A 20,248-nucleotide genomic window follows, 5' to 3' on the forward strand; every position below is an offset into this window, starting at 1 on the left:
CATCACAGGGAGAAGCACTGGCCACTACAGGGACTTCCCAGGATTCCTGGCACTGCTGCTACCTTTACAGTTCAGCTGTCCACCTGGTCACGTGATGGCAGACTGTGGATGCCTGGCATAGGTCATTTTATTTGTCGGACAAAGCGTAATTGGAACCTTGCTTTGCTGATGGAGGCCTGGAGTCCAGTTGGTTGGGGGGAGAATGTCTTAAGGTGTTGGTGATTAATGAAGGATTGGAAAAGCAAGTGGCCAGCTGGAGTTGCTGGGTAACTGCACTGACTGTCACATCAGGACTTGTTGTTTAGTTTCTACTCAGAACTTTGCAGTTTTCTCTGAGACAGCCCCTTTCCTCTGTGCTCTTTTCTCTTAGATTCTCAGATCCTGCATGTATGTCTCTTCCTTCTATGACAGCACGACAGTGAATCCTATATGCAACTTAGTCTAACATTATACTACAGAAGGTAGTGTTGGTCAGTTCGCACAGGGCTGACTGGTAAACAGGACTTGGCAGGAGTTCAGACATGGTCAGCAGTGTATTGAGTGAGCTTGAGCTTACATAGGACAGAATGTGGGACTGTAGTTTTGAAGTGTGTGCTGTAATACAAAAGCATTCATTCAAACATATTTAACAGCATAAGAGGGCCCACAGGTCCATGTAGGTTTATGCAATACCTATCATCACTTGTCAAATTAGGGGAAATTAGAACCAAATTATAGATGCTTACTGGATTTTGACTTGGCAGCTGAAATTTAATGCAGAGAAATGCAAACTACTTCACTCAGAGATTGAAAATCTGGGAAGGGTCTATTATTTAGATGGCAAGAGTCTAACATACATGAAAATGGAAGAATTTTGGGGATGCTAATTAATAATTAATTGCCTCTACTGTGACAATGCTTAGTGGCAGTGGGTGAAGCAAATCAGGTGCTGAAATCTAAGAAAAGGTCAACATTGAGCAGAAATAGTGATGGAATTCTACCACTTTGTAAATTATTGGTGTGATTACTTTGGCACACTAAGGTCAGCACTGGTTTCTATTGCAAGGAGATTGTAAGGAGATTGAGCTATTTAAAACAATACAAAAGAAACAACTGGAATAATCGAGGGGCTGGAGGGGTTGCATTATGAGGCATAATTATGGAAATTGGACATCCTGTCACCAGAGGAAGAAGGTAAAAATGTGACATGACTTTTAGGATTCAAGTTTCCGACAAGCTCTTCCAACTTGTCTGGCACAGTAGAAACAAAGAACACAGGCTGTGCATTAAGATAGTACATTCCAACATCAACTTGCATTTTCTTGGCGCCTTTAAAGTAAAATGACTTGGCGTGCTTCGCCAGAGCAAGTCAGCGTGAAGAAATTGACACTGAACCACCTGAGGAGATATTAGGGCAGGTGACCAAAAGCTGAGTCAAAGAGTTAGGTGTATCATTGCAAAACAGAATGCTCCTGAATGTTAAAAGCAAACAGCCAAAGTAGCACCATCTATCTGTAAACTCATCATGTGTTCCTTTGTCGAGTTATTTCCCTATGTGTTGACTCTCAAAAATAAGGGAATGGAAAAGTACAATTGGCTACTTGTTCTATTCAAAACAAAAGCAAAAGGCAGGATGTTATGTGCACCCTTGGGTTTTCAGAAGGTGTGGGTGATTGGGTATACAAAATAAGGCTGGTCACCAGCCCACCATGTTCCTGCACAACACTGAGATCACCCCAGTATAGGAGGCTGGCTATGTGTCAAAGTTGGCTATCAAAAAGAAATAATGAAGGATCAGCAAAACTTGTTAAAAGTTCAATTGACCCTGATATTACCCAGCCCTTGTCATAATTGTCATGGGCAGCCAAGTGGGTGTGGACAGCTGGTTTTATTGAAAGTTCTTAAAAGAGCAGGGAGCAAGGCTGGAGATGGGGTGGGTATCATCTTCAGAAAGTGGCCTTTGCACATCAGTGGCCTCCCCCTCAACTAAAACAACCCACTTCCTTCCTCCCCACACTCACCCTTAAGCCCACTCACCCCTCCCTGAAGTTGCCAAACTTTCCTCATCCTCACCCAAGTCTGAGATCCTTTTATCCCAGGACTGGTTGCAGTTCTGACAGTGCCCACCTCTGAGCTCTGGCACTGCTGGCACTTCTAGAGAGGTGGACTGCACACACTGCATTAATTTAATCTGTTAGCCTGCCTGCAGTACACTGTGGCAGTGAACTTGTTCTAAGGCTTGTTGCTGAGTTACCATCCAGGTTGGGGATAAGGAGTTAAGGGGAGGAAGCTGGCCAAGCCGTCTACCACTCAGTGCATTTCTGAATGGTTAGTCCATATAACAGACTGCCTGGGGACCTCTAAGATTCATACATTCCAATGGAAATTGAATCAACATATTTCTGTTAAAACAACACAATGAGACACTTGCTTTGCTTAGTATTGGTTCTCACTTGTCATATTTGGATTACAACAGCAACAAGAAACCTTGTGCTCTCATTTTGTTATGTTTCTGAGTTATTGTCTGTCCTGAGTAGTCCAATCTGGGTTTCTTTATCTGCACTATTAATCCTTCTGTCTGTTTGGCAGAATGGTATAATTCTAGTTTAGGTTTGGATTCCATGGTAACATTACCTGACTGCAGGAATGTGTGTTGCTAGTATACTTGTTAAGCAGGGAAATCTATAGCACAGGTTCAAATTGTGGAGAGGCAGATGTACTTTCTGTTGAAAAAAAAAACAGATTGTTGGAGGTCAGGCAGCTGCAGCAGAGTTAATGTTGTGAGTCCAGTGATCCTTCCTCAGAAGCTTCTTTTATAGAATCAGAGAATCCCAGTGCAGAAAGAGGCCATTCAGTCCATTGAGTCCACATGGACTCTCCAAAGAGCATCCACTCAGCCCCAGTCCCCTTTCTATTCCTGTAACCATGCATTTCTCATTGCTAATCCACCAAACCCACACATGCCTGGATACTATGCGTAATTTAGCATGGCCCATCCACCTCACCTGCGCATCATTTGACTGTGGGAGGCAACTGGAGCACCAGAGGAAACCCACACAGACATGGGGAGAATGTGCAAACTCCACACAGGCAGTCACCTAAGGCTGGAATCAATCCCAGGTCCCCGCGCTGTGTGAGGCAGCAGTGCTAACTACTGTGCCACCATCCTTCTGGCTGCATTCCTTCACCTACTCTGACATGTGATTTGTCTTTGGTTAAATGTTCCTCCAAGCTTTTACATTAGGAAAACTGTCACTGCCCCCCAAATGAAAAGCCAGTTGTGTTTAATTTAATGTAGAATTTGCAGGTTTGACAGAGAAGTGTTTGGTCCATCATTCCTGTATCAGCTCTTTGCACAAGTTGTCACCACCTCACCCGTCTCCCAACATATACACACACAAATACACAGACACACCCACACACCCTACCTTTGCAAATTTATTTTGCTTGCTGTCCTGATACATTCTGCCTAACTCTTTACCATTTCGGACGAAAGAGCAAGTTCAGAATTAAAGCTTTCATTGGCTGTGACCTGGTTAAATGGGAGGTCACTCATTCACTTAATATTTTACCTGATGGTACAGAGAACAAATGGAACTATTTATCTTTAATTAACAGACCCTGCTAATGAAATTGCACAAATGCACAGCTTGAAATGTACAATTTGCTGTAAATCAGATCTTATTACTGGGTTGCTAATTATGGAGGAAAACAGACACCCTCCTGGTTTTATTTCTTGTGTGAAAAGAATTATTTCACTTCCATGGGGTTTTCTTGATACTGAATTTTACACCTCTGATTGCTAATCTTATAACGAACATCTCTCTTTAATTTGGATGCTAAACATGCAATTTAATGCAACTGGAAAACATGGTCACAATGTGAGCGATTACACATAATAAATTATATACATCAATAAGATTCAATGCTCCAATTAACCTTCTGTGATATATTTTGGCTAATTAGCACATTGTACTTGCATGTTATTTGAAGTATGATTATTTTTATCATTTTATTTCTCCACAAAAACATTTCTATATATTTCACAGAAGAGTTTCTGCACGAAGGTAAACTCTCCACCAGCATCCCTGTGAAAATAAAAGTGTTTTGAATTTTTTTCCCCAGCCATGAGTGTCACTGGTAAGGTCAGCATGTATTGCCCAACTTTGATTGCCACTGAGAAAATGATGGTGAGCTACCTTCTTGAACCACTGCTGACCATGAGGTATAGGTATGCCCACAGTGAGGGAGGTCCAAGTTTTGACACATTAACAGTAAAGGAATGCTGGTATTTTTGCAAGACAGCATGGTGTGTGACTTTGAGGGAAACTTCCAGGTAGATTAAGCTGAAATATTTTGCCTCAGGCTACATACCGAAAGTGGAACATACTTTGAAAATATGAAGACTCTTCCAATTGTACTTGTTGAATTTTCTTACAAGTCCTAATCAAGGTGAAATGTTTTTGTAATGTTTTTGTAATGTTTTTGCTCACACACTTTATGAATATATTCATAAATACCCCATCAATAGAAGAAAAAACACATGGCACATTCTGTTGTACTCTAATAGCCCAGAGAACTGTTAAGAGTCAATCACATTATTGTGGGTCTGGAATCACATATAGGCCAGGCAGGAATTTGTTCTTAAGTCCAAAATGGTAAAGAAATAGACAGAATGTATAAGTACAGCAAGCAAAATAAATTTGCAAAGCTTTGTGTGTGAGTGTGCTTGTATGTGTTTGTGAGCGTGAGAGCAAGTGTGTGTGTTGTGAGAGTGTGTGTATGTGTGTGTGTGTATGTGTGAGTGTGTATAAGTGTGTGTGTGTATGAGTGTGTGTGTGTTGTGAGTGTGTGTGTGTGTGTTGTGAGTGTGTGTGTGTGCATGTATGTGTGTGTGTGAGAGCAAGTGTGTGTGTGTATGTGTGAGTGGGTGTAAGTGTGAGTGTGTGCGTGTGTGAGTGTGTGTTGTGTGTGCGTGTATGTATGTGTGTTGTGTGTCTGTGTGTGTGGGCATGTATGTGTATGTATGCATGTATGTGTGTTGTGTGTGTCTGTGTGTGTTGTGTGTGTGCGTGTATGCATGTGTGTTGTGTGTGTGTGCGTGTATGTGTGTGTGTATGTGTGTTGTGAAGGTTTAGGGTGGTGACAGCTTGGTTACTAAAGGACATTAGTGAACCAAATGGGTTTTCCCTGACAGTCAACAATAGTTTTATGGTCATCATTAGAATCTTAATTCTGGATTTTTATTGAATTTAAACCTGGGTCTCTAGAATAATACCAAAGTCTCTGGATTGCTAGTCCATTGATAGTATCATTTGGCCATTGCCTCCCCCTAATCGTGCAAGTGGTATTAAAAACAAAATACTGCTGATGCTGGAAATCTGATACAAGCGCAAGAATGCTGGAGAAACTCAACAGGTCTGGCAGCACCTGTGGAGAGGGAAACAGTTATCATTTTGAGTCTGGTATGACTCTTCTTTAGAAATGAATGCTGTTGGAAAATGATTTTTTATATATTTTGAATAGAGACAGTGCCAATACAAACGAATTGTTAATGGTGGCCAAAAAGAAAAGGAGAAAAATGAATGCAAATTAAGTTGGGGAAAGGGAGAGAATGGGTCCTCACGACTAAGAGCAGAATAAACAGGACACAAACAAAATGGAGCTGGTGGAGGCTGGGAGAGGGTGGATAGATTGGAAGAAAAATAGAGAATAGACATAATGCTACAGTTTCTGAGATTGTTGATTTCAATGTTGAGACCTTGAGGCTGCAAAGTGCCCAAGTGGAAGCCTAAATGTTGTTCTTTGAACTTGCATTGTGCTTTGTTGGAGTATTGCATCGGGCCCAGGACTGAAATGTTAGCTTGAGAGCAAGGTGGTTTATTGACATGGCAAACAACTGGGAGGTCAGGGTCATTCCTATGGACAGAGTGGATGTATTCCACAGAGTGGTCAACTAGTCTACATTTAGTTTTGCCAATGTAAAGGAGACCACATTGTGAGCAATGAATACAGCTGACTAGATTGAAAGTAAAACATGTGAAATACTGCTTCACCTGAAAGGTCTGTAGCTCTGGGCAGTGAGGATGGAGGGGATAAATGGACAAGTGTTACTCCTTCTGCAACTACATGGGACGGTGCCATGTGTTAGAAGTGAGGAAGTATTAGAAGTGTTGGAGGAGTGGACCAGGGTTTTACAGAGGGAATGGTCCCTATGGAATGCTGACAGTGGAGGGAAGGGGAAGATGTGTTTGCTGGTGGCATCCATGTTGGAGATGAGAGGAATGGCAGAGGATGTTTCTTTGAATGTGGAGAACAGCAGGTGGAAAATATAATTAAGATGAATCATCATTATTCTGAGAGGGAGGAAAAGCGGTGAGGACAGGTCTGTGGAGATTCCAACATTCCTTAGGCTTTTGTGTGGATTGAGTAGAAGAAAATAAGTTATTATAGACCAGCGATTCTAAGCGTGGTAGTGGGGAAGATACTAGAGTCCATCATCAAGGATTTTATAGTACAGCACTTAGAAAGCAGACATAGAGTCCGACATAGTCAGCATGGATTTATAGAAGTGACATCATGCTTGACAAATCTACTGGAATTCTTTGAGGATGCAACCAGTAGGGTTGATAAGAGGACGCTAGTGGCTGTGTTCATTTGGTCTTTCAGACATTTTTAGACAAAGACATAAGAAATTAAGTGAAAATTAAATTACATGGGATGGGAGCAGTATATTGAGATGGATACAAAATTGGTCAGCAGACAGGAAACAAAGAGTAGGAATAAATGACTCTTTTTGTGAATGGCAGATAGTGACTAGTGGGGTATTGCAGGGATAGGTACCAGGACTCCAGCTACTTACAATATATGTGAATGAATAAAGTGAGGGAACTAAATGAAATATCTCAAAATTTGCAGATATCCAAAAGCTGGGGGGAAGGGTGAGCTGTGAGGAGGATGCAAAGATGTTGCAGTGTGATGTCGAGAGGCTGAGTGAGTGGGCAAATGCATGGCAGACGTGGATAAATGTGAGGTTATCCCATTTGGTAGTAAAAAAATAAGGCAGATTATTATTTGAACGGCTGCATAGTGAGATGAGGCGAGTATCCAGTGAAACCTGGGTGTCCTCATGTATCAGTCGCTGAAAGTAAGTGTTGAGGTACAGCAGGCAGTAAAGAAGGTAAACTGTATGTTGACCTTCATAGTGAAAGGTTCTGAGTGCAGGAGCAAGGATATGGTGAGGTCACATGGGAATATTGTGAGCAGGTCTGGCCTCCTTATCTGACGTGGGAGGAAGTGCACTGAAGATTTACCAAATCGATTCCTGAAATGGCAGACCTGATGCATGAGGCGATATTGAGTTGGTTAGGATTGTATTTGCTGGAGTTTAGAAGATTAAGGGAGGGGATTTCTTGGAAACCTATAAATTCTAGGTTGATAAGGTTCCCCCGGTAGGCTATTGCAGAAAATAGGGAGACATGGGATTGAGGGTGATGTAGTGGTTTGGATCAAAAATTGGCTAGCTGTAAGGAGACAGAAGGTGATGGCTGATGGGAAATGTTCATCCTGGAGTTCAGATACTAGTAGTGTACTGGAAGGATCTGTTTTGGGACCACTGCTGTTTGTCATTTCTATAAATGCTGCCTCACAGCGCCAGAGACCCGGGTTCAATTCCCGCCTCAGGCGACTGACTGTGTGGAGTTTGCACGTTCTCCCCGTGTCTGCATGGGTTTCCTCCGGGTGCTCCGGTTTCCTCCCACAGTCCAAAGATGTGCAGGTTAGGTGAATTGGCCATACTAAATTGCCTGTAGTGTTAGGTAAGGGGTAAATGTAAATGTAGGGGTAGGGGTATGGGTGGGTTGCGCTTCGGTGGGTCGATATGGACTTGTTGGGCCGAAGGGCCTGTTTCCACACTGTAATGTAATCTAATCTAAATGACCTAGATGAGGGTGTAGAAGGATGGGTTAGTAAATTTGAGGATGACACTATGGTCAGTGGAGTTGTGGACAGTGTGAAGGACGTTGCAGGTTACAGAGGGATATAGATAAGCTGCAGAGCTGGGCTGAGAGGTGGCAAATGGAGTTTCATGCGGAAAAATGTAATGAATGAATAATAGGAATACAGAGTAGTGGGCTAATGGTAAGATTCTTGGTAGTGTTGATGAGCAGAGATATTTCGGGACCCATGTGCATAGATCCCTGAAAGTTGACACCCAGGTTGATAGGTTTGTTAAGAAGGTGCACAGTGTGTTAGCTTTTATTGGTAGAGGGATTGAGTTTCGGAGCCATGAGGTCATGTTGCAGCTGTACAAAACTCCGGTGCGGCCACAATTGGAGTATTCGGTACAGTTCTGGTCACCGCATTATAGGAAGGATGTGGAAGCTTTGGTGCAGAGGAGATTTACCAGGATATTGCCTGGTATGGAGGCAAGGTCTAATGAGGACAGGCTGAGGGACTTGAGGCTATTTTTGTTAGAGAAAAGAAGGTTGAGAGGTGACTTCATAGAGATATACAAGATGATCAGAGGATTAGATAGGGTGGACAGGGAGAGCCTTTTTCCTTGGATGGTGATGGCTAGCACAAGGGGACATAACTTTAAACTGACAGGTGATAGATATAGGAGAGATGTCAGAGGTAGTTTCTTTACTCAGAGCGTAGTAGGAACGTGGGATGCACAGCCAGCAACAGTAGTAGACTCGCCAACTTTAAGGGTATTTAAATGGTCATTCGAAAAACATGTGGATGAAAATGTAATAGTGTGGGTTAGATGGGCTTCAGATTGGTTTCACAGGTCAGTACAACATTGGGGGCTGAAGGGCCTGTACTGCACTGCAACATCCTATGTTCTATGTTCTAACAGGACTCGACAGGTTGGATGCAGGAAGGATATTCCCAATGGTGGAGGAGTCTAGAATCAGGGGTCATAGTTTAAGAATAAAGGGTAAACGTTTTAGGTCTGAGCTAAGGAGAAGTTTCTACATCCAGAGAGTGGTGAGCCTGCAGAATTCACTACCACAGAAAGTGGTTGAGGCCAAAATATTATGAGTTTTCACGATGGAGGTGGTTACAGCTCTTGTGACTAAAGGCATCAAGGGATGTGGAGGGCAGGTGGTATTAGGGTATTGAGCTTGATGACTAGCCATGATCAAGTTGAATAGTGGATGAGGCTCAAGAGGTCAAATGGCCAGTCCTGCTCCTATCTTCTATATTTCTATGGGTAGGATATTGCCAAAGACCCTGTCAGCCATTGTGGGAGGAAGATGTCATGTCAGAGGCAATCTAATAGAAGATGGAATCAACAGAACAATGTGCCAGACAGAGAAAGAAAAGTGGGAGAATAGATTGGAAACCTTGCATGGAGCATGGTGTGAGGACATTTAATCCAGCTAACTGTGGGAGTCAGTGGGCCTGTAATGAAAACTGATAGACAGCCTATCCTGAGAAAGGGAAATAGTGAAGTCAAAGAAGGAAGGGAAGAGACAGCGATGGGCTGGGTAAAGGTGAGTGAAAGATGGAAATTGGAAGCAAAACTGATGATTTTTTTTCCAATTCCACATGAAAGTAGGAAATGGCACCAAGGACATCATCAACGTATCACTGAAAGAGTTGTGGGTGATGGACTAGAACAAAGTATGTTCCACATATGCCACAAAGAGGCAGACACAGCTGGAACCCATGTGGTGACCCCCATAGTCACACCTTTGACTTGGAGAAAATTTGATAAGTTAAAGAAAAACTTGTTCAAAGTCAGAACTAGCTTAGCCAATCGAAGGAGGGTAGAGGTAGATGGAGACGGTACAGGTCTCTTTTCAAGGAATCTTGCTGCTAATTTTTCAGAAAATCCATATTTACTTAATACTTGCTGAATGAGACCTGAAACAAACTAAGAACAAAACACTGAGTGCTGCAAATCTGACATTAAAACAGAAAGTGCTGGAGAAACTCAACAGTTCTGTCACCATTTAAGGAAAGAGGAAGAGAGTGAATATTTTGAGTCCAGTATGACTTTTTTTCTGAAATATGTAGCAATTGTCGATGTAGTGTAACGAGTGATCATTCCTTATGTTTAGTGTGGGAGGAATTGCCCAAATTGCCTTTAGAAATTTCACCTTTCATCACTTCTCTCCTTGAGAAGTATTAAGTGAATAAACTATGTTTTAAGACACAGCATTTACAACCTTTTTTAAGAGGGTGAAAAGATGTGAAAAATATGGTAACCTCTGTTTCAGCATCTGATTCTTTCTTCACAGATTTCAGGGATTTAAGCTCCAATTCATCTTCTGGAAGTCTATTCTGAACATTAATCACTCTTTATGTGAAGATGATCTTGACATCAGACGTATTATTTATCTCTCACTTGCTTGGCTTTGCATTTCCTTGTGCAACTCATGCAATTTAAATTTAGGTAATATTCCAGATTTACTTCTTTAATTCCCTTGACTATCTCGTGTATCCACAGGAAACCATATCTCAGACTTGAACACATCCCTTTCCTAAATTTGATACTCTGAGGTGCCAATATTGTCTCAAATCTTTGAAATCAAGAATGACCATAGCTGCTTTTAGTTGTGGATCAGTGGATAGAAAGCTCATCTCTTGAGTAAGAAGAATTTAGGATCTAAGTCCGACTCCAGAAATTTTAACACAACAGCTTCGGTTGACATTCCAATGTTGTACTGAAGGATAGCAGCACTTTTGAGGATACTAACTCTTTAGATGAGTTGTTAAAACCTGAGCTCCTGTCTGCCATCTGGAATGGGTGTAAAAGTTGAAGAAGAACAGAGGAAGTTCTTCCTGTTGGCCTGGTCAATGAATTCCTTGGTTATTATCACAGTGTTGTTTATGGGAGCTTGCTGTGTGCAAAATTGGCTGTTCTGTTTCCTACAATACTACTGTGGTTACACTTCAAAGGTGCTGCATTAGTAATAAAATGGTCGGGACATCATGAGGTAACTGAATTCGCTGCATAAATGTAAATCTTTCTTTCATGGCTCTGATTTGAATTACCATGAATAGTTTCAATGTGCATCCAAGTAATAATGCTCAAAGTGTTATCTGAGCAGAATGTTATACAGTTTGCTTTGCATGTTGTTTAGTCTAGTGATCTACTCTTCTGGCAATAGAATTATTGAACGAATATTGCAACAATCCTTGACAGAATAACAAACAAGTAGATGTGAGACAGGAGTGAAAGATGAAAAGGTTTGGATTAGCCCTTGATAGAATAAGCTGGATAGACTAAATTGCTTTTATTATCATTTGGACTATCAACCACAGTTTCAGGTTTTGGACCAATTAGGAAGTCCATTTAGGTTTAAAATAATGTGTTAAAGTGTAAATATTTGCAGAAAGAGTGCTTAATGTTTAGTAGTGGCCAATAGGGAGGAACTAAATGTTGGGAAAAATCTTTTTAAAGGTTATATTTGGACGTTTATATTCCATTTTCTTGTATTCATGATGTAACTATAGGAGATACATTTCATTCAATGTACCACAAGAAATAGTCTACTGTACAAAAGATGAAGTGGTACAGTTGAAAAAGAAGTCATGGAAAAGAACCTACCATTTCTTTCACATTCACACCTTCTTGGACTGGTCAACACCAAAAATGCGTAGTTTTAGTATCGAAACAAATGTAACAACAGCTGATGGCTTTCATATAATGTAGACATGTCAGGCTTCAATTAACGATTCACTATTGTAAAAGTTTAGGTGCTGCCTCTAATTATTTGTGAACTAGACTTGGAGAGAAAATTAATTAAACAAATATAATTTCATACTTTAATACATTAACTTCATTAAATGTCAGCAATAGGGCACTGACAGTCAAGCAGATTACTGCTGATTCAATTCAGTTGAAGAACCAAACAATTGCTCCGCTGAGATTAACAGCAAATGTCATTAGGAAAATTCAAAAGGCCTTCTGCGGCAGAACAGCTTAGCAGAAAAGAAGTCCCTCACCACCACACCTTTGACCTCAAGTTGGCACACAGCCCCGAGAGAATCCGTGTGGCAGAGAAGGTTTTTTCTATCTGCTCCCTCGACTAAACAGCTAAATGTTTTACAGAATCTGAATTCATAATACTGTGTACCCAAGAATCAAAAACAACACTTCGCTGAATAATTAAAATAAAATTATACTGTGCCTGTGCTTCACAAAAAATGGTGGATCATACTTGACTTCATGTAGCTTGTTTAACATCATTTATTTGTTTTTTCCATTTGATTTCAAATTTAGCTATGGCCCAATTGTCCTGGCCTCGGAAAGACTTTTGTGAATTTATCAATGTCAGGTACACATTGAGTCATAGATCATACAGCACGGAAACAGACCCTTCGGTCCAACCAGTCCATGCTGACCATAATGCCAAACTAAACAAATTTAAGCAGCTTTTTTCTGTTGAAAAATATGCACTGCCAGATTGATGTGGCACATAAAGAGCTATTTTATAAACCAGCTGGTTGACATTAACAAAAATTAAGGTGTGGAGGAGCATACACGATTCAGAGAATGAGTACCAAATAGAGCAAAGTGCTCATTCCTATGTTGCTGTTCAGTGAATAGCTTTTCAATGCCACTACCACAAGTTGTTAATGCTTAGTCATGGGAATGGTTTTAACTGGTTGGTTCATTTGAATGTAAAACAAAATGTGACTAAAACTGAGAAGGGTGCTTTGTATTGAGCATAGGTGAAAGAAAAAGATATTTTCTGTAGCATCTTTTACTACTCATCTAACCTAGCTGATGGGAATTTAATGCAATACTGTACATTTTATGACTTCAAGTCATTCCAAAACGTCTTTCAGTCAATGAAATACTTTTTGAAGCATTAATGTAGGAAACACAGCTGCCAATTTCCACACATTTCCGCTGCAAAAAGTGATGTGATAATATTCATAATCATTTGTACGAAAAGCTCATGAACCAATATGTTCATAGCCTTTTGAATACAAGTGTGAACAATTAAAATCTGCAGCTACTGTGTGTAGCCACTCCTATCAGGAGATCTGCCATCCTAGTCTGTCAAGCTCATCAGTTTTGCAGCATCTTCATACATCCATTGTACTCATCTGCAACTACTCTGTGACATCCATCATTCAACTGTGCCGAGGTTGAACCCACTTTCTGCCATCCTCCACTTTACCCTCTGCAAGAGATCTCTAGGGCCTTTCAGCTCTGATCAAACAACTGAAATACTGACATTTTCTTTCCTGAATGTCACTTTTTAGAGTTCTTTTGGCTCTTACAATTTCAAGCACTTCTTCATTTGTCCTTGGGTCCGTAAGTGGAATTTTAAACATATGTCTATGTCATGGTTAAAATCAAATGAAATTAAATGCCAAAATACCTTGTAAAAGTGGCTTCGTAAGGGATCACACACTGTAGGTTGAGTAGGATGGCAACTTCTGCCTGCCTATTTAGGAAATGTTGTTTAAGGAATTTCATAATGCTACTGAAAATGAACACTTCAGAAAAATGCTTGGGTAAAATTCACAAGAACCGTCAGCTTTGCAACTATAACAGCATGCGGAGCTATTGCATTGATTTGAAAATTACCGTCCCTTTTACTTTGTGAAGTGCAAAATTTTCACTTCTAGTTTCTTCACAACTTCATCCCTTAGTTCTTGCACAGGGCACTGTGCCAGCAGTATAGACTTGCTGACTGTTAGATGAAACTGATTGCAATTGAAAAGTTCTCCATTTGGTAGATTTTTGTGTTTGCAATCCATCTTCAAAAGACCCCATGGCCCATTGGGAGAAAAGGAGACACACTTAGATTTGAGATGCATGTAAACTCAGGAATGCATCAAAGAAATGGTTCACGGCCACAAAGCAACTTTCATGTATGCACTAATCAATTAATCATATGTAGAATGATTAGCAAAAGAGTGGAATCAAGGGAATGACCTATCTTTAAATATTTACAAACTGAAAACAACGTGCTGTGAGGATTCTGCAATGTTTCTAAAAACAAAGTTTTCATGATAGAAGTATATATAAATGTAACAGTGCAGTAGGAGGCCACTGAAAACATAATGCTTATGTCGGCTTTTTAATGGAGCTATCCAATTGATTATGTTTGTAACAGTCCTTGTCACCCCCCAATCCTTCTCCTTCAAGTATTTATCCCCATTCTCTTTTGAAAGTTTTTTGTTGAGCTCCATCTTTGGGGCAATGCATTCCAGAAAATGTGGACTGAGTCAGACTCAATATGTAATTATTTCTGAGAGACGTACAGTATTTGAATTTATAATAGGTTTTGTCGTGGGTGATTTGTTTTGCGCCATTTCATGGCAATGTTGTAACAATGTTCAATCGTCACAGGGCTGACAGTATTTATAGAATAAAGGTAAATCTTTGAAGCTCAGCTCGCTTCACTATTTCAGTGCTTTAAGATTTAAGGATTCAATTTCCAGAGATAGATAGTGACTCATCCCCTGGTGCATCGCTTGGGTGTTATGGACTCAGAGTTTAATTCAAGTGTTTAGAACCGAGTTGACAAGTGTTAACACCTCAAAGAATGTTAGGATCAGAACAACAGCCTCCTCTTTCAATTGCCTATCGAAAATCTTGCAAGGTAGGAACAAGTCTAAACTCTTCACATTTCTTGTTACAGTGTTGATCCTACCTATGGTAAGTTGTAACTTTAGGAAAAGTGCTTAGACAATGATGAAAAGAAGCTCAGAACTGTTCAGCTCCATGCGGTTTGAGAAATCCACAGTAAATTGAAATGTAATACAAGTTAGGCACAAAGATGATTTGTTGAATATGCTGATTGAATATGGTAAAAGGCTGTGATTTTCTGAATTTTAACAGTATCATGTCTGCTTAAGTAAGACTAACAAAGATAACGGGAAATGACCTGTGAGGTTATTGGAATAATTGCAGCTCAAAAAAAACTTGAGCTCTTGCGTCAAGTTGACACATTCAGTGCAGTGCTGAGGGAATGGCTGACATGGTGGGCAGAATCTTATTGAGCTCTGAGTGACATAGGCGTGGCAGAATCGGGTGACAAGTACAGAGAGACCTAACTTGACGTCAGGAGCAACCCACGCCACCTTTTATGTTTTCCTAAGCAATGTGATGAAATTCTCACCAGGCCATGGCGAGTTACCAATTGACGGTGATTATTGCTCATTAAACACTTTGTTAATAGCCCAACTTGCCTCATTAATATTCAGCCTCTAATTTTATCGAACTTGCCAGGTATGCTCAATGTCAGGAAAACTTGACAAGGAAACTAAATTGAGCACCGGGCGAATTCAGCTGGCCACTTGCTTTGAACGACCACCATGTTGTAAAAACTGGGCATTAGTATCTCAGAGCGCCCTCTATGGGCACAGGACACAAACACACCACCAACCCCCAGGCAGATCTCTGATCCACTTACAGAATGCTTCTGTATTTCAACCCTGCATCTCGGGTGTGCAGTGACAACTATCATTGTAATGCTACAGCAAGGGCACTGTGCACTCAGCCAATGCAATATACCTGGCTGCATCTCAACAGTCTTCACTTGCTGTTATAGAGCTCAGAGATGGAAATGTGTTGCTGGAAAAGCGCAGCAGGTCAGGCAGCATCTAGGGAACAGGAGAATCGACGTTTCGGGCATCAGCCCTTCTTCAGGAATGAGGAAAGTTGGTCCAGCAGGCTAAGATAAAAGATAGGGAGGAGGGACTTGGGGGAGGGGCGTCGGAAATGTGATAGGTGGAAAGAGGTCAAGGTGAGGGTGATAGGTCAGACTGGGGTGGGGGCGGAGAGGTCGGGAAGAAGATTGCAGGTTAGGAAGGCGGTGCTGAATTTGATGGATTTGACTGAGACAGACTGGGGGGAGGGGAAATGAGGAAACTGGTGAAATCCGAGTTCATCCCTTGTGGTTGGAGGGTTCCTAGCCGGAAGATGAGGCGTTCTTCCTCCAACCGTCGTTTCGCTGTGGTCTGACGATGGAGGAGTCCAAAGACCTGCATATCCTTGGTGGAGTGGGAGGGGGAATTGAAATGTTGAGCTACAGGGTGGTTGGGTTGGTTGGTCCGGGTGTCCCAGAGGTGTTCCCTGAAACGCTCCGCAAGTAGGCGGCCCGTCTCCCCAATATAGAGGAGGCCACATCGGGTGCAAAGGATGCAATAGATAATATGTGTGGAGGTACAGGTGAATCTGTGGCGGATATGGAAGTTTCCTTTGGGGCCTTGGAGGGAGGTGAGGGGGGAGTTGTGGGCGCAAGTCTTGCACCTCCTGCGGTTGCAGGGGAAGGTGCCGGGAGTGGAGGTTGGGTTGGTGGGGGGTGTGGATCTGACGAGGGAGTCACGGAGGGAGTGGTCTTTACGGAATGCTGATAGGGGAGGGGAGGGAAATATATCCTTGGTGGTGGGGTCCGTTTGGAGGTGGCGGAAATGGTGGCGGATGATGCGCTGTACATGGAGGTTAGTGGGGTGGTAGGTGAGGACCAGTGGGGTTCTGTCCTGGTGGCGGTTGGAGGGGCGGGGTTCAAGGGCGGAGGATCGGGAAGTGGAAGAGATGCGATGGAGGGCATCGTCGACCACGTCGGGGGGGAAATTGCGGTCCTTGAAGAAGGAGGCCATCTGGGCGTTTTTGGAACTGGTCCTCCTGGGAGCAGATGCGGCGGAGTCGAAGGAATTGGGAGAATGGGATGGCGTTTTTACAGGGGGCAGGATGGGAGGAGGTGTAGTCCAGGTAGCTGTGGGAGTCGGTTGGTTTGTAGTAGATGTCCGTGTTGATTCGGTCGCCTGAGATAGAAATAGAAAGGTCGAGGAAGGGGAGGGAGGAATCTGAGACTGTCCAGGTGAATTTGAGGTCGGGGTGGAAGGTGTTGGTGAAGTGGATGAACTGTTCAACCTCCTCGTGGGAGCACGAGGCGGCGCCGATACAGTCATCGATGTAGCGGAGGAAAAGGTGGGGGGTGGGGCCAGTGTAGTTGCGGAAGATGGACTGTTCCACATATCCTACGAAGAGGCAGGCATAGCTGGGGCCCATGCGGGTGCCCATGGCTACTCCTTTCGTTTGGAGGAAGTGGGAGGATTGGAAAGAGAAGTTGTTCAGGGTGAGGACCAGTTCAGTCAGTCGAAGGAGGGTGTCTGTGGAAGGGTACTGGTCGGTACGGCGGGAAAGAAAGAAGCGGAGGGCTTTGAGTCCTTCGTGATGGGGGATGGAGGTGTACAGGTGTTATAGAGCTCACTCTTTCTGAATTCAATTGGATGCTTACGGTATCCCTGACTTGCATTACATTGTCTTTTTGTGCTTTGCCCCGTCAGCTAGTAATGACAGGGTCTCAACACTGGTGGCTTGTCATGCTGTTTAGTGCAGGCACAAAGCCAGGAAGCTAGGTATAGTTGTCAGCAGGCCTCAGTTAAGTCAAGGGGTTCTCAACACAGTAAGTAAAGGACAGCCTGTGCAGAAAGTTGTTATTCAAACCTGTCCCAAATTACAATGTTCGGAGCATTGTGGCTCAACATTTCCTTCCAGCTATCAACACTGCTTTGCTTTTCCGATATTTTCCAATTAACCTGTTCAAGTTATGAACCTCTGGTGGCAATGGGAGTTGAACCCAGTCTTTCTGCCTCAGAGGTAGGAAGCACTATCACTGCACAACAAGGCCCCCTTGAATTTTCCTTACGTGATTAGAGCCTAGCTTAGTCAGAGATTGGGCAGCAATCGTGAGGATGAAAGGGCATGCCTGGCACCTTGATGGATGATTGGAGATGGGATTATTGTACATCATGTTCAAACAGAAGGTTTCCCGTAGTGTTTTCCTCCAGCAGTTGATGCCTGCTAATTTTTGCTGATCCTTAAACAGCATGGTGCTGCTCTGGCATTCACTTAATTCACTGTCATTGGTCTGTGACTTTTGAATTCTAGACTTTTGTTTCCTTCTTCCTCATGTAGCATGCCCTTACATGCATCCATTATATTCACCTTGGTGTGTTCCATCTTGTTGGGTAAAGACATGTCTTCTCAAATCACTACCAGATTTCTTGAGGAGCAGAGACAGTCTCTTGTTTTCATCTTACCCACAAGCAGAAACACTCTCTTTCCACTCTATCAAAATCTTTCTTAACTTGGAGCATCTCTGTTAGGTCACCCTCAGCCTGCCTTTTGAAGCAAAAACTGATTTTGAAAAGATTATCCTTTACCCTAACTGCCTTGACTGCTTTCTCCCCCACCAGTTCCAATGCATTTTTGCTATTTCACTGTAAGCAGTGACGATCTTAAAGTAGCTCAGAGTTTGCCTCAGGGCAGAGAAGCAGAATGCCCTAGGCGTGTAAAGCAATGCATTCACAGAGGATGAAAACATATCTACTTGCTTTCAGAAGTTGTTAATTTGTACCTAAAAGAATGTTGGAACACAACATTAATGTTCACCCTGCACTTTTATCAATGCATTTAAAAAAAGCTTCTTGCAGCAATTTTCACGAAGTAAGAGCTACACAACTCAATGTAAGCGTTTGAGGAAGTTTCCATGTTCTGGGTAATTACACTATTGGCCGTGGCTCAGTAGTAGCATGCACCTCAGGTGAGATTGAGAAGGAGAGTCTTTCATGAAAACCACAGCCAGTGTGGGAATTGAACCCACATTATCAGCATCATACTGCTTTGTAAATCAACTGTTTAGTCAACTGAACTAAACCAACCCTAGGCTGGGTTGGAAAGTTGTAGGTTTGGAATCCACTCCGGAGACTGAAACACAAACACTCCAGCCCTGTCGTCTCTCTCAAGTAGATACATCAAACCTCTGCACTATTTCAAAGAAAAGCAAGGGTGTTCTTCCTATTGTCTGGTCCAATATGTATCACTCAACCAATGTCACCCAGTACAGTTTGGCCAGTCATGATCACATTGCTGTTGTGGGAGATTGCTGTGTACGAATTAACTGCTGTGATTCTAATATTAAAACAGTGACAAGACTTTAAAAGATCTTTATTGATACTCTGTGGTGACCTGAGGTGGTAAAAGGCACGTTAAAATGCAAGTCTTTCTCTTTTATCAGTGTGAAATTTAGCAATATAAATATATGACCATTTTACCAGTAGTAGAGTGGAAGCAGCAAATTATTGCGACCTGACCCTGTGGGTTCGGAGCCCTGCCTTTACTTTGGATTTCCTGACGAGGCGTTTGATCATCCTCTGTCTCTACTCTCCCATTTCTATTGCTTTGGTACTTTACTGCTTTGCATGCAAGCCCACTTCATTAACAGGTAAACCTACCTTTTTACTGTGTGAGGATTATAATCATCCATTTTTTGGCACTTTCTTTGATCAATGACCCTTGAGATACCTTCAGATACCCACATAGTATGTTTAAACTGGTTTCGTTTTACAGTTATACAACCTGAAAGTTATCAAACTTTTAAATTCATTATTGGGATGCTGAATGGCCTTCTCTGGTTTCCATGCTTCTCTTCTTAGATCTAGACAACCCTACAAGTTGGGCTCCTGATGTCCTCATCTCTGCATTCCATGTCCTAGCAGAAAAACCTTGAGGGGCTAAGAGGCCCACTCTTGTACCTATAGTCTATTCAGCAAAGTTGTGAAAGGATAATCACCGTGAGTTGTTTCATAAGCCCTCCTTGCTTGTGAGACCTAATGTTGCACATGTGCACTTGTGTTCTTCCAGGCACATAGCACGTCCTTTGACATTTTCAATTGACCCCGAAGCTCAGCAGCATTATGATGAAGAGAGTTCTGGATTTCTATTCTCTTTTGTGCAAGGAAGTTCTTCCTGACATTACCCCTGAATAGACTGATTCTAATTCCAATGTTTCGCCCCTTGTTTTGAATGTCTGAGGAAATAGTTTCTCACTATCCATTCTATCAACTTCACTAATCATCTTAAACACCTCAGTTAGATCGCTCTTTGGTCTTATATAGTCCAGAGAACATACGCCTATTCAATTATGCAATCTATGCTCATAAATCAACCTTTTCCTCTGCAAATAGTCATAATCATAGAGTCATAGAATCTTATAGAACAGAAACAGATTCTTCATGCCAAACATAATCCCAAACTAAACTATTTCCACCTGCCTAGTCCTGGTCCATATCCCTCCAAACCTTTCCATTTCATGTACTTATCCAAATTTAAAAAAAATGTTGTAATTGTGCCCACATCCACCACTTCCTGGGAAGTTCATTCCACACATCATGGAGTCATAGAGTCATAGAGATGTATAGCATAAAAACAGACCCTTTGGTCCAACGCGTCCATGCTATCCAGATATCCCAGAATAATCTCATCTCATTTGCCAGCACTTGG

Source organism: Chiloscyllium plagiosum, unplaced genomic scaffold (genome assembly GCF_037043375.1).
Source record: "Chiloscyllium plagiosum isolate Xiang-an unplaced genomic scaffold, Cpla_swu_hap1 HiC_scaffold_6, whole genome shotgun sequence".
Taxonomy (NCBI): Eukaryota; Metazoa; Chordata; class Chondrichthyes; order Orectolobiformes; family Hemiscylliidae; genus Chiloscyllium; species Chiloscyllium plagiosum.